Here is a 13729-nt window from a genome sequence, read left to right as displayed (position 1 = left end):
CCCTGAAACTCCCAGTTTCCAGTTGGCCTCCTTTATTCTGTATAATTTTTTTTCTAAGTCATTATATGTGTGTTTAGAAAAGAGAGATACATTTTTTTCTCCCCTATATTATCTATATCTGTATAACAAATTACACCAAAATTTTGCAGCTTAAAATAGCAAACATTACCTTATAGGTTCTGTGGGATAGGAATCCATGCATTGTTTTGGATATCTCTGGCTCAGTGATCCTCATCAGGTTATAATCAAAGTTTCAGCCAGAACTACAGTCATCTCAAGTCTTAACTGAAGGAAGAGCCACTTCTAAGCTCAGTCACTGCTGGCAACTGGCTTCCCTCACAGTAAGGAAGAGAGAGAGAACAAGTAAAATGGAAGTCTTTTTGGTAACCTAATCTCTGAAATGACATCTGATTATTTTTGCCATATTCTTTTATTAGGTCCAGCCCACATTCAAGGGCAAAGGGATTACATAAGTTTATGACTTCCAGGAGGTGGGGTTTATTGGGGATCAGTTTACAGGCTGCCTACTACACCCCCTACACCAGGGGTCCCCAACCCCCAGTTTGTGGCCTATTAGGAACCACAGGAGTTGAGCAGCAGGTGAGCTAGTGAAGCTTCATCTGTATTTGCAGCCGCTCCCCAGTGCTAGCATCACCACCTCAGTGCCACCTCTGATCATCAGACATTAGATTCTCATAGGAGCACCAGTCCTTGGTGCCAAAAAGGTTGGGGACCACTGCTCTACCAGAATATAAGCTCCGCATAATGCTTACTGCAGTATCTGAGAGCATAGAACAATGCCTAATTATAGTCACTCAATATTAACCTGTTAATCATATGAACCTTTGCTTTCTTGCCTAGGTTTTTTGTTCCCATTAAAATGAGAAGATATTTTCTGTGATGTCCTAGATATAGAATTTTATGCATACCAATACCCCCACTGAGAGTATTCTCCTTTCAATCCCAACATGTTACAGTTCTGCCTGCCCTTCAGAGCTTAGGTCAGATGGTACTACCACCACCACCACTTCTCTCCCCCAGTGCTCCCACTACTCTCACTAGGTTCTGTGAGCTCATGTGGTACCTGTATTACATAGCCCATAGCCTTATACATAAGTCTTATTTCCATCAGACTGCAGGCTTCTTGAAATCAAGTACCATGTATTCACCTAATATAAGCCCAGCCAAGGCCGGAGCAGTGGCTCTATATATAGCTGTCAGAGAGTACGTGTCAGAATCCTTGCGTACAGTAAACATACCTATTAGTCACAAATAAATTAGAGTTTTACTCTTTTGTTATTCCCAGTTGTTGTTAAATATTCTGTAAATATTTGCTGAGTAACTGAATTCAAGCTTTGGAATCATTTATAATCAATGAATGGCATGAGCTTCCATTTTCTTTTTGACCTGAGATTTACATTGGCTCAGTGTTGCAACTCTAATCTATTCTAAAGTGGAGTTTTCTACTAGTCCATGCATCTCCTTTAAAGAGGAAGAGTGGTCAGAGAGAAAGCAGGAAACATAGGAGGAAAGAAAAAGATAGACTATAAATAAACTGAATTGGAATATATAGAGTAGTGGTATAGATCATGAGTAATTTTTTTTTTATATTTTAAATCCCTATGATTTTAAAGGTGTCTCATTTAGAGTCTTCAAAGTATATGAAATTGCCTGGATACACATTTTCTTTGAATTTCATCTGCAAATTCTTAGGCACAATGGCAAGAATGATCTAGACCAGTTGAATCCATGTTTCTTGTTAACTACAATATCTACAGAAACTAAATGCTCGATGCCCCTGTTTCCATCCAGTATTGATTTATGTAGAGAGAGTAATTCAGATTCTGGAGTTCTCCCAGTCATGGGGATTTGTTATCCACAACAATTCAGACTTCAAGACTGTTCATGTAAGCTGAAATAATAGAAATCATTTTCCTAATTCCACAAGCTTGGCTAGAAGACAGCACTAATAGACAGATGCTTTTGATAACATAGCAAGAATTTGTATAAAGGTAGACCAAGGATTTTATGAAAATATATAGTTCTATCATAGCTGCCATATTGCCAGTGCTGACCTAAACATAGCTGAAAATTATCAAAATATCATATTCCCTTGGCCCAACTACACTAGTCCAAAAGTTACATCTACCACCTCTAGGATTCAACACATCACAGCTGTATTGTGGTCATCTCAGAGTTTGATATGAATCCAAAGCTGCAGTCCATCTAGCATAGTGTATATGCTTCAGAAGCATAGCAGAAAGAACAGTATTGGAGCCATATTTTACTGCCTCTTTGGATTTAAACAGAGTACCTTCTAGGGAGAAAAGTTTTCAGGCTATCTATGACATTCAGGTTGTAGTAAACAAGGAAAACTGGTTCAGAATCAAACCAGAAGTTAAAGCAGACCTTTGAGTATGATAATAGTTCTCATTAGAAGTCAAGCAGATGAGTCTTAAACTTAAAATACGCATATAGTATTTTAGTAGCTTGATGTTTCAAAGGTCAATAGGTAGCATCGTATGGTGCCATGGTGTGTATGTGTGTGTCTGCACGTGTGTGTGCATGTGCACACAGGCCTGCATGCCTTAAAACAGCAAACTACATTTGTATCTTCTTATCCATCTGCTCTGATAGCAGTAAACAATCTACAGAGGCTTAAAGCATATGGATTGCAGGGTTGATTTGACTTATAGGCAAAGCATTTGCCCAGAGTTTTGCACATTTTGATGAAAACATTTTGGAGCTTCCGTCACTATTCAATAGCATTTAGTGTAGGTGGCAGCCCAAAGGGCAATTCTTACTTAAATATTTATAAAATCGAATTATTTTTCTGCTTCATGTGCTACACATCTTACCTGAATTTTCTGCTTGTTTGTTTTCTCAGCTTCCCATAATAGTGAAAATATATACGAAGGTTTTGGTTTGGGTTTTGGTTTTTCTGAGTAATCAACTACATTTCAGTGAGAGCGATGGTCATGACAGACACAGAGAATAATCCAAACTTCATCTGATTACGTCGGAATCTTTGTTCAATAACAAAGAAATTTGTATGCATTGCTCAGCCCAAGGCTGTGATCTGCACTGGTTTAGGAGTGCATGATGGCCACTATTTGGGGAAATGAATACCATTGTCATGATAAAGAAGGCAAATGTTTCTTTCTCTTGTCCTCACTTTATTTTGCCATTTTTTTTTCTTTGAATGATACTTACCCAGCTCCATGCTCTAACAAGTATTATTTATAATGCCTGTCTCTACTTGGCAAAATAAGGTCAAATATTACATCAATAAGAATTAGCTCTTCACAGCACTAATTTTGTTTTAAAGAAACTTCAAAAGAGAGATAACTAAATACATTAATCTCTAATTGTGTATTTTAAAATGAAGAACTTCATGAAGAATAGGATTCAGCTCCCTGAATTGGACACAAGGCAGTCTCGGTATTCCCTAGCTTATGCCACATCTCAGAGAGGAAAGTATTGTGTTTAAGACACATTCTCTTCTTACATAATAAAATGTATTTTAAAAATCTTTTAGGAAATGTTTAGACTCTTGAAAAGTTACATCTAACAGGAAAACAATCTCCAGAATAATGAATGGTATAAGAAATAGAATACTTTCAAATTATTTTAATTGATCATTTATTGTTAAGAAGGAAAGGAGTAAATCAATATCTCCCTCTTTTTTTTTTTTTCCTGATGTTGGTGGAAAGAAAACCACCAGAGATGAGCAAACAGTTTGAGAACTGAGTTACCACTAGATGAGATCTAAGTAGATCTGGCCAAGAGTTTGAAAATTCTGGTTTCAGATGTCAGAACAATATTAGAATAGTTAAGTAGAATGAGACTAGGTTCCAGGTTTGATCATTTATTAAGTAAAAAGCAAAATCACCTTGACTCCCTGTTAAACATACCTAAAAAAATCTATGCCAACTTGACCTTGTTTAGTTAGAAGTCTTTACAACTAAACAATGTAAATTGTAACTAGAGTACACAAGAAGAACAGATGAACCATGGAGTAGAAAGCCTATCAATTCCTGCCTTATATTAATAGTGACATATTATGTACACATAGCTAAATCTTTATCCAGTCATAAATCCATGCAGTTTGATACATTACCAAAGTGACTAGGAGACAAAATCAAAAAGTGATACCCAACTAAGCAATGGTTCTACAGATTGAAGAGATGATGAAAGATTCTTTCAAATAGGAAAAATGGCATTTATACACTACAAATATCTTAGAGTCTTAGAGGGATATATAAATTACACCCATAGGTGTACCACAAATATCACTTATTTGTTTTGGGATGAGCCTTTGGAAAAAGAGTAGGGATACCTAAGGGAAAGCTTTCTTGCCCAAAGTTAAGATTTATAAGGTAATTATTGCTCCATGAGGGCAAAGATTTTTGCCTGTTTCTGTTTTTCCTTTTTCACTACGAAATATGTAATGACAAATATGTGGAGGTGCTTCATGGTAAAGTCCCCTATGTATGTTGGTTTTGAAATGGGTAAAATACATCCTTCCACCTGGCTACTGACATAGTCTCCTGACTGATCTCTTTGCTCTTATTCTCATTCCATAACCTTCTATCTAGTCTCCAAGCAACACAGTGTAATTTTTTTTTCAAAATAAATCCCTTCCACTGCTTAAGAGTTCTTTTTGACCCAGCCCTTTATCATGTGACTTCCTATCTAACCACTCTTTCATCTTCTACCATACTCCAGCCACGCCATAGTTCAGTTCAATTCTTAACATAGTCAAGTATATTTTTGTCTTTCAACCTTTGCACACAGCATTGTCTTATGCTTGGAAAGTCCTGCCTGATTCGTGTAGCTGGCCCTTCTGCTCATTCAAATCTCAACTAAATGTCTTTAAATAAAAATAGGAACAATAATAGTAACCAACATTTACAGCATTTATCATATACCTAGTACTATTCTAAATGCTTTATATACATTAATCCATTTAATATTAATAATAAACTTACAAGTAGATCCTTTAGTTATTGACCTCATTTTTAGATGAAGAAACTAAGGCACAGAGGAGCTAAGAAAACTGCTGAAGGTCAGGCACTAGTAAGTAATGGAACTAAATTTGATCTTATATCTGAAGTTCATTATTTTAACTGCTTCACTCTTCTGTCAAAAAATCGCAACCTAGTTACCCTCTATAGAATCACCCTATTTTAATTTTCTTAATAGTACCTATTACTACCTGGTACTTTTCATATCTATTTATTTGTTTATATATCTGTTTCTTTGCTTTTACAAATTATTGTCTGTCTCCTTTTTCTAAAATGTAATTTCTCTGAGGCCAAAGTTTAATTCTGCTTTCTTAACAGTAGGATGTCTGACATCAAGAGCAGTTTCTGGCACATAGAAAACACCTACCAAACATTTGCTGAAGAATTATGAGCGTGTGCCTTCCTAGTTGTCAGCTTAGGCTTCCAAGGTGGTGAATTGGATTTGACCATTCATCTTAAGGGGTTCAGAGTCCATAACTATTAGTTTTCCTAGAGGTGATGAAACCTGATGATTCCCCCTGACCCAACAGAAGACAGATAGATTTATAAATCAGAATGACAATTTACTAATTCACTGTGAGGAATATTCCTGTCAGCCAGAAGAAAACACATTAACCACCTGTTAGAGTTGCCTCTATGGGAAAGCAAATTAAGCTCAGAATGCTGTTCAGCAAATATAAAATCAAACCAAAAGGAATTTGAAGCCTTTGCAGATATTTTAATCAAGCAATGGCAGCTCTATGAATCACCCTTCCCAACTCTACCAGGCAGTTCTCACCAATAGGCCAGATTTTCCAGTCAACAGGGAGGGACTCTTTTTCTTTCACAGGGACTATACATTCTCTCTCTCCAACTCTCTAGAAATCTTAATTCTTTAGCTGATCTAAAGACTCTTTTGTATTTGTCTTTTCTAGCCCCTACAGTTTTAGAGAAGAAACCTACTTCAAAAACCATTTCCAGGTGGCATTCACCTCCACTCTGTATGGTCCTCACAATAGATCCTTTTCCTAGTGACCCCTTAATGTAACTTAGTTTCGAAGTGACTCAATTCAAAGTATCAGGGTATAATATAATTGGTTCAGACAACTTTATAGATTATTTGGGGGTCAAGATTTTTATACCTGACCTAATTATTTATGTGGAGGTCAGAGTGTAGAGGGAGACAAAGTATTGTACAAGAAAATCAGCTAAGGCTTTGGGGAAATAAGGTGTGGGGGAAAGTGTCTTTTTTTTTTTTTTTTTTTATGGAAAAGGATACGTGCAGAAAAGCAATAACTGCCATATCTAGAGTGCATTTAGATATGCCCCGCTACCCTTAGATTGTCCACTTGTTTCCATTGTCAACTTTCAAATATAAAACTTCCTTTACATTTACTGTAGCATTTTGGTTTATATTTACAACCCCATTTATAGTGGCAGTACAGCATAGTAAATAAGAGGACATGCTATTAAGCCACATAGCCTAGGTTTGATTTCCAAACCCGATATTAACTATATTAACTTTGCTCAGTCTCAGTTTCTTTATAATTATTATATCTACTCATAAGTGTTTTCATGAAGAGTAAATGTAATATATTTATGAAATCCTTAGCACAGTGCCTGGCATGTATTAAACACACAAAAATATTATACATTAATAATAATTATTATTTAACCAATGACAGAAGGCTTTGGCTATATCCAGTATTACAAATGCTTCCAAATAAACTGAATAATATAAAATGTTTCCTACCTTTTGAAATAAGATCTAAAGAGGATGTTAAAGTTGTGACAACATTTAAATAAGGCCAGACTAAAGTCTCCTTGTAAATCTGCCTCGTAAGCAGTGAGAGACTTTATCCACACTACTGGCCAAGTATGTTGCTAGAATGCCAAGCACCTGGACCATTACTTTCCAAGGTTAATACAGAGGCCCTCAGGAAATAAACACAAATAATATTTCTATAGTCAAATGAAATTAGGAAACACAACTCAGCCCTTTTGGAAAGTCACAATGCATATTAGCATCTTAAGGGCAGTAAATAATCTTTCAATAAAAAATTGGATTTGCTTTATTTACCAGTCTTACCCAACAATAACCATCAGCCCTCCCATACACACCTCTTCTTTTTTTTTAATTTCATGTTTATTATCTCACAAAAATAATGTTCTGGCAGAGCATTTTATAAACACTTCCCTAGACAGAGATTCTAGGATAGTTGATCACTTCTTCCTTTCCATTTTGAAATATACAAAAACCAAAAGATCCCCCCACAGATCACCTGACAAATGCAATTATTTCTGACTCTTAAAATTTCCCCTCAACTGCAAAATCACCATCTTTTAGTAAGCAGAATAATGACCTCTCTACCCTACAAAGATCTCCATGCAACAGTCCCCAGAACCTATGAATACGTTACCTAAAATGTCACATGGAACTTTGCTGGTGTGATTAAGGGTAAAGACTCTGAGATGGGAAGATTATTCTGGATTATCTGGATGGGCCTAGTGTAATCACAGGAAACCTTAAACGTGTAGATCCTTTCCTGGCTGAGATATACAACCATGAAAGAAGGATAAGAGAAATAACCCATCGGAGGGACTTGATCTGCCTTTATTGACTTTGCAGATGGAGGAAGGGGGCCATGTGCCAAGGAATGCAGTAGCTTTTAGAAACTGGAAATGGCCATTTGCTTATTGCCAACAACAACAAAAAAAGAGAGACCTAAACTTCCAACCACAAAGAAGTGAATTCTGCCAACAACACAGATAAATGAAGAAACAGATCCTCCTCCAGAACCTACAGAAAGGAACACTTGTCTGATGACACCTTAATTTTAACCTAGTGAAATTTATATCAAACTTCTAGCATGCAGATAGATAAAAAAATATATAAGGTGTTAAAGTAAAATAATAAGATAATAAAATTACTTGTTTTAAGAATCTCACTTCATGATAATTTGTTTCAGGAGTTACAGAAAATGAGTATAGTCATTATCTTTACAGATAACATCTTTTATCACTTAATGTGTGCCAGGCCCATCTCTATATATTTAGCATGTGCATATATTGATCCATTAGTTTATTAATCAATCTTTTAATCCTCACAACTATCCTAAAAGGTAGGTACTATTATCATCATTTGTGTAGTGAAAACAGACACAGAGAGTTTAGGAAACTTGCCTTGGTTCATATCGCTAGCAAATGACAGAACTGTAATTCAAATGTAGGCTTTGTGTCTCTAGACTCTAGGCTCTGATTCCTGGGGAACACCAACTCAGTGAGGATCATTTTCCAGGAAATAATAGTCTAGGCTTCTTCAGATAATAATGACTCTTTTATTAAATTATAAATCTCTATCTTCATATTTAATTTAGACTCCAAAAATTCTATTGATTTTCAAATGATGCACATCCTGGGACCAAGTTTAACATGAATTGTCCCAATTTTATTAGCTTAATTTCAATTTTACCTAAATATAAATTATGCTTTCATTAGTCGTAAACCTAGATTTCTGAGAAATATTCTCCACACTCTTTTGAAACTCTCATTTATCTTTGGCAAAATATTGAACATCCGAGTTTTCTATTTATATAATACTTCTTTACTATTAATTCAGGCAAATTATTAATTAAATGTGGGCCTATTATGTACTCTAATGTAGGTAACAAATATGAAAGACTTGTGTAGGGTATAGCCTTGGACTTCATAATCTGTAAAGGTTTAAGCAAATAAGACATTCACATCAAAATTAATTTTTATGAAATTCTCAGCTTGCAGTAATTTCCCTATCAGGATCAAGATTATTTGAATATTTCATAGTTTAAAACTGAACTAACTCGAAGTCAGTTCATTTATTACAATTTGCCCTATATTTCTTTTCTCAACTTTTGAAGCAAAATTTATGTAATCTAGGATTGAAAGAGTTACATTGTTGAAAACACACACATACATACATACAAACATACACAAGCACATAACACAGCATATATATATATATATATACATTCCCCTTACATTCACTTCATATACTTAAGCCTTCCCCCTTCAGTGGCCCACAAATATATTCAGGAAAACCTGATTTGTACACTTAACACATATATGCAAATATTCAAAGGAAGATTTCTTTCAAACACTTAGGATGGCAAGTCTCAAATTTCCTTTTAGGACTGGCCCTTTTTAACTAGGGAAATAACCCTGAATAAACCTCTTAATAGGTATTGTAATGCCTCACAAAAACAGAAAGAATAAGTGTAACACAGAAATCCACTAAATTCTGCCTCTTCCGCTTTGAGAGGACCACATCCATTGGCTTACTGAGCCAGCAGAATTTCTCTTTTTGTATCTTTTGCAGATTACCTATCTCGAGCATCCTGGGTCTGTTTATCCCCTCCAGTCTTTACTATCCATTTTTTCTCACCTGCAGTTCCAATTTAATAATTCAGCTAATTGGTCACATAGTCCCTTTCCACCAAGAGCTCAAGAGGAAATAAAAAAGAGTCACTCCGTCTCCCCAAGACAGAACACGTATATGAAAAGTTTGTTTTCTAAAGGAGATTTGCAATAAAGAAGAAAGAAAATTAAGGCTCTAATATAAATGTTTTTCTGAATATCAGAAAAGACATTTGAAAGGCACTGGACACTCATAATAGGGGGGTTCCTCTGAAGATACATGTTTGATCCTAAAGGAGCAACTCTCACTTCAAGTTCACATGCCTTTTACATTCATCTCTTATTATGAATGTTTACCTCCATTCATGAGAAAAATGTCTATTCCATTTCTTTAGATTCCTTCCTCTTTCATTTCACAGTTTACTGAAGTCTACATCTGGCAATTTTGAGTAGCATTCCAAGAGTTCAGCAAAATAGCCATTGGTTTCTTGTCATCCAAGCCCTATAGCAAGAGGGCAAAGTAAGGGCGAGGTGGGACAAAATGAGCCCTGATTCTTTCAGTGATGGTGGAAGTGGATGTTTCAATCCAAGTTCTCTCTGATATTTCCACAAGCGTGAACAATAAACCTATTGATTCCTTTTATGTAGTAAATCTTTCCACCCCTTCTCCCACTAACAGAACAGCCTAAATTCCAGGTAGTCAGATTAAGAGAGGGATATGTTCTTTCTCAGATTCTTCAACATCAACTGAGTGGCCAACAACTCAATTAAATTCTGACATCAATCACACCCCACAGGACAAGGACTGAGTTTCACAAGGCTATTCTCACTTCAGTCACCAGTCATAAGTCCTGAGAGGAGAGCCTCTATACTTCTGATCAAATGGCTATAAATCAAGGTTCCTATAATCCCCATATCAGGTTCAATAATTTGCTAGAATGATTCATAGAACTCAGGAAAATATTTATGTTTACCAATTTATTTTAAAGATATAAATCAGGAACAGCCAATTAGAAGGAAAACAGATCATGGTATTGGCTGGGGGAGAGAGGTGCCTAGTTTCCATTTCCTCTCAGGGCGTGCCGCCCTTCCAGCACAATGATGTGTTCACCAATTAGGATGCTCCTCAAACCCCGTTACTTATGGTTTTTTATGGAGATATCATTAAATAGGCATGGTTTAGTAAGTCATTGGACATTGGTGATTGAAATCAATTTCCCGCCCTTTTCCCCTCTCCCCCTCTCCAGAGGTCAGGGAGTGTAGAGTGAGGAGCTGAAAGTTCCAAAACTTTAACCATGGCTTTGTCTTTCTGGCCACCAGCCCCCTTGTAGAACCTAGAGACCCCAGTCACTAGTCATTTCATTACCATGAAAAAGGACTCCCTTATTACTCAGCTGGGACGATTACTGATTTCATCATTCCTTTGGGTTAACTCTGTCAATATCAATTTGATTCAGCAAGAAATAGCTTTATGAGAGAGATAGGGAGAAAGAGAGAATGAGAAAAAGAGAAAAATATTATAGAAAAGAGGAAATAAACTAAGGAAACAACAGATAATAAATAGATATTCGTAATAAAAATGTGAGAGTTGGACAAAAAAAAAACAGCAATACAGAAAGTGGTTCTACTAGCTAATACATCATTATCGTGTTTGACATAGAATATATGTATTTTGACAAATATATTTCTGACAAATATATTTTATATATATGTATGTATATAATTTGTAAGTTTTCATTTCATATTTTTAAGAGTGAAAAGACATTTTTTAAAAGGTAAAAGAAATCACTCAGAATGCTGAACAATATTAGGTAGGTTAAAATAATTTTAGCCTGGTTCATATAGGTAAGTGAAAATAAATAAATATTAATATTTTTGTTGTTTTATTTACATTTGTATAATTAAACCAAATTGTTTGGTTTTACTATGTAAATATAGCATATTATTTTTGCAAGCTGAGTGTTTATGTTTTTATGAAGCAAGTTTGAAAACAAATATCAGTGGGAAATGAAATACTCCATGGAGTTTCTTATAAGTTTCTACGCAAAACTGGACAAGGATTCCTCCCTTAGGTAGTAAGAGACTATGTTTCATCTTCATATTTTACCATAATTTATCACGTCACATTAAAAGCCATTTAGAAAGACCTTATAACTTAATTAAATCTGATTGTATCCTCATCTATCCTTATATTTGTTCCAAGGCAATTCCAAATTTATCAGACAGAAAGTTAATCACAGTGACTCATTGCAATTTGAGGAAAAGAAAATCATACAACCACTTTGGTTTAGATGTATTCTCTAAGTTAATTTTATCATTAAAGAAGTATAAAGCTTCAGGAATCCCTAAGAGGACCCTGAGAACCTTTGTTCAGTATCAATTTGATTCAGCATTTAATTCAGCAAGAAGTAGCTTTATGAGAGAGAGAGACGGAGACACAGAGAAAGAGAGAGAGAGAAAGAGGGAAAAAAAAAGGAGGGGGAAGAGAGAGAGAGAGAGAGAGAGAGAGAGAGAGAGAGAGAGAGGGAGAGAGAGAGAGAGAGAGAGAGAGAGAGAATGGGAGAGAATAGGAGAGAATGAAAGAAAAAGAAAAAGATGATGGTAAAGAAGAAAGTAAATCAAAGAAACCACAGATGCTAAATGTATGTTCAAAATAAAAATGTGTAAGTTGACGACAAAAAAATAAAGCCAGAAGAGAACTTTTTGTGCTTTATATCAGAGACAGAGATTTGCAGGTTTGCAAGTGAAGGAGGGAGATTAGGAGGTTTGTGGTAAATTGAGAAAGAATTAGACAATGAAAGATTGTTAGAACTTTTGCTAAGGGTTGTTAATTGGATCCCCTCTGACATTCTACAGAGATTTTTAATAAAGCTTTGAGGTACTTTTGAATTATTTTTATTTGCCACACTGGTATTTATTGTACTGCAGTTTTAAGCAGAAACTAAACCATTAAGATGTTTGGTTTTAAACCAGTTGTTGCCCTATTATTATTAGATTTTTATCTCCTTACATTATTTTCTTATTATTTTATGGAAAAAAATTATTCCCTAGCAACATCTATGTCATAAACTACTTGGGAAAAGAGATTCTAATATCCACAGTGTCTGGCATGAAAACAAGCAAAAATAATTTCTTTCTAAGATATATTATAATAAATTGAACCAGCCATTGATTCACAACTTCAGGATATCAGTTGGTCTCATGTTTTAGGATCTAATCTTGTTGCACCTGCTACTTATCTTTGTGTCCTGAAAATATAACTGCAGTTCTTCAAACCAGATATTTATTATCTTTATTATTAGAAGTAATAATAACTCCATGCAGATATACTTTTGCCCCACATAATTGCATTTGGTTCATACCCCAGCCCTGTGAAACAGGTTGAGGCATGATAGGTATTATTTCCATTTTACTTTAAGAAAAATGAGGCTCAGAAACAAAAGTCACTTGTTACTGGTCACCTAGAAGAATTGGATTAACACTCAAGTGCTTGCAGTCAAACTTATGTTATTTCTAATGTATCATACTACTTATTATTTTAATAAATCATAATTACTTTAGCTCTTCTAAATTAAAAATCTAAGACAATACATTTTTATTAATACATGTATTTAAAATTAATTTTAGATTGTTTAAAATAATAGTTACAGAATACATTACATATTGTATCCATGTTTCATTACCATACAAAAATTATTGTGCCTATTGTTTAGTTACTCTATTTCAAATCTACCTCTTCTCCTAGGAAGAAATAAATATATGAATATATTTCTATCAGCAGTGAGATTTAAAAGAATTCATAAAATAAAATGACAAGTTTATAAGCAATATCAGATTCTACCCCAGGTATTCATAGAATTAGTGACAAAAAGGTTAAATTTCAGACCTAACTGCATCTACTGTTTTTCTTTAGTTCAAGATAAATGTTTCCTCATGAAAAGAGTATAGCAACAAGAATCTAGGACAAGTAAGAAGACAACAGGAAGGAAATTTTTCAGCCATAAAAGGCGGCTCAGAGTTCACCATCAATAAAGGATGAGCTTATTCTTCAGCAAGTTCATTCTCAGAGTGACATATGCTAGACTCTCACCTATCCCAAGTAAGAAGAAGTACTTTATTCCTTTATCCGTAGAGATCTGTTGTCTTTTTCTTTCCCTGTGTTTCTTTAACACAACTGTAAAAGAGTTACCACACACAAAAAAAGTCTTCCTTCACTACACTATCATTTTTTAACTGAAAGTTTAAGGGGGAAAAAAAAAACTTTTTTTTAATCCCCAGAAGAGTCCATAAAAGCAGATTTGGTCAAATTACCACAGGAGGCCTCACTGTGT

This window comes from Pteropus alecto, unplaced genomic scaffold (assembly GCF_000325575.1).
Source record: "Pteropus alecto unplaced genomic scaffold, ASM32557v1 scaffold12, whole genome shotgun sequence".
Taxonomy (NCBI): domain Eukaryota; kingdom Metazoa; phylum Chordata; class Mammalia; order Chiroptera; family Pteropodidae; genus Pteropus; species Pteropus alecto.
This window is presented reverse-complemented; position numbering follows the sequence as displayed.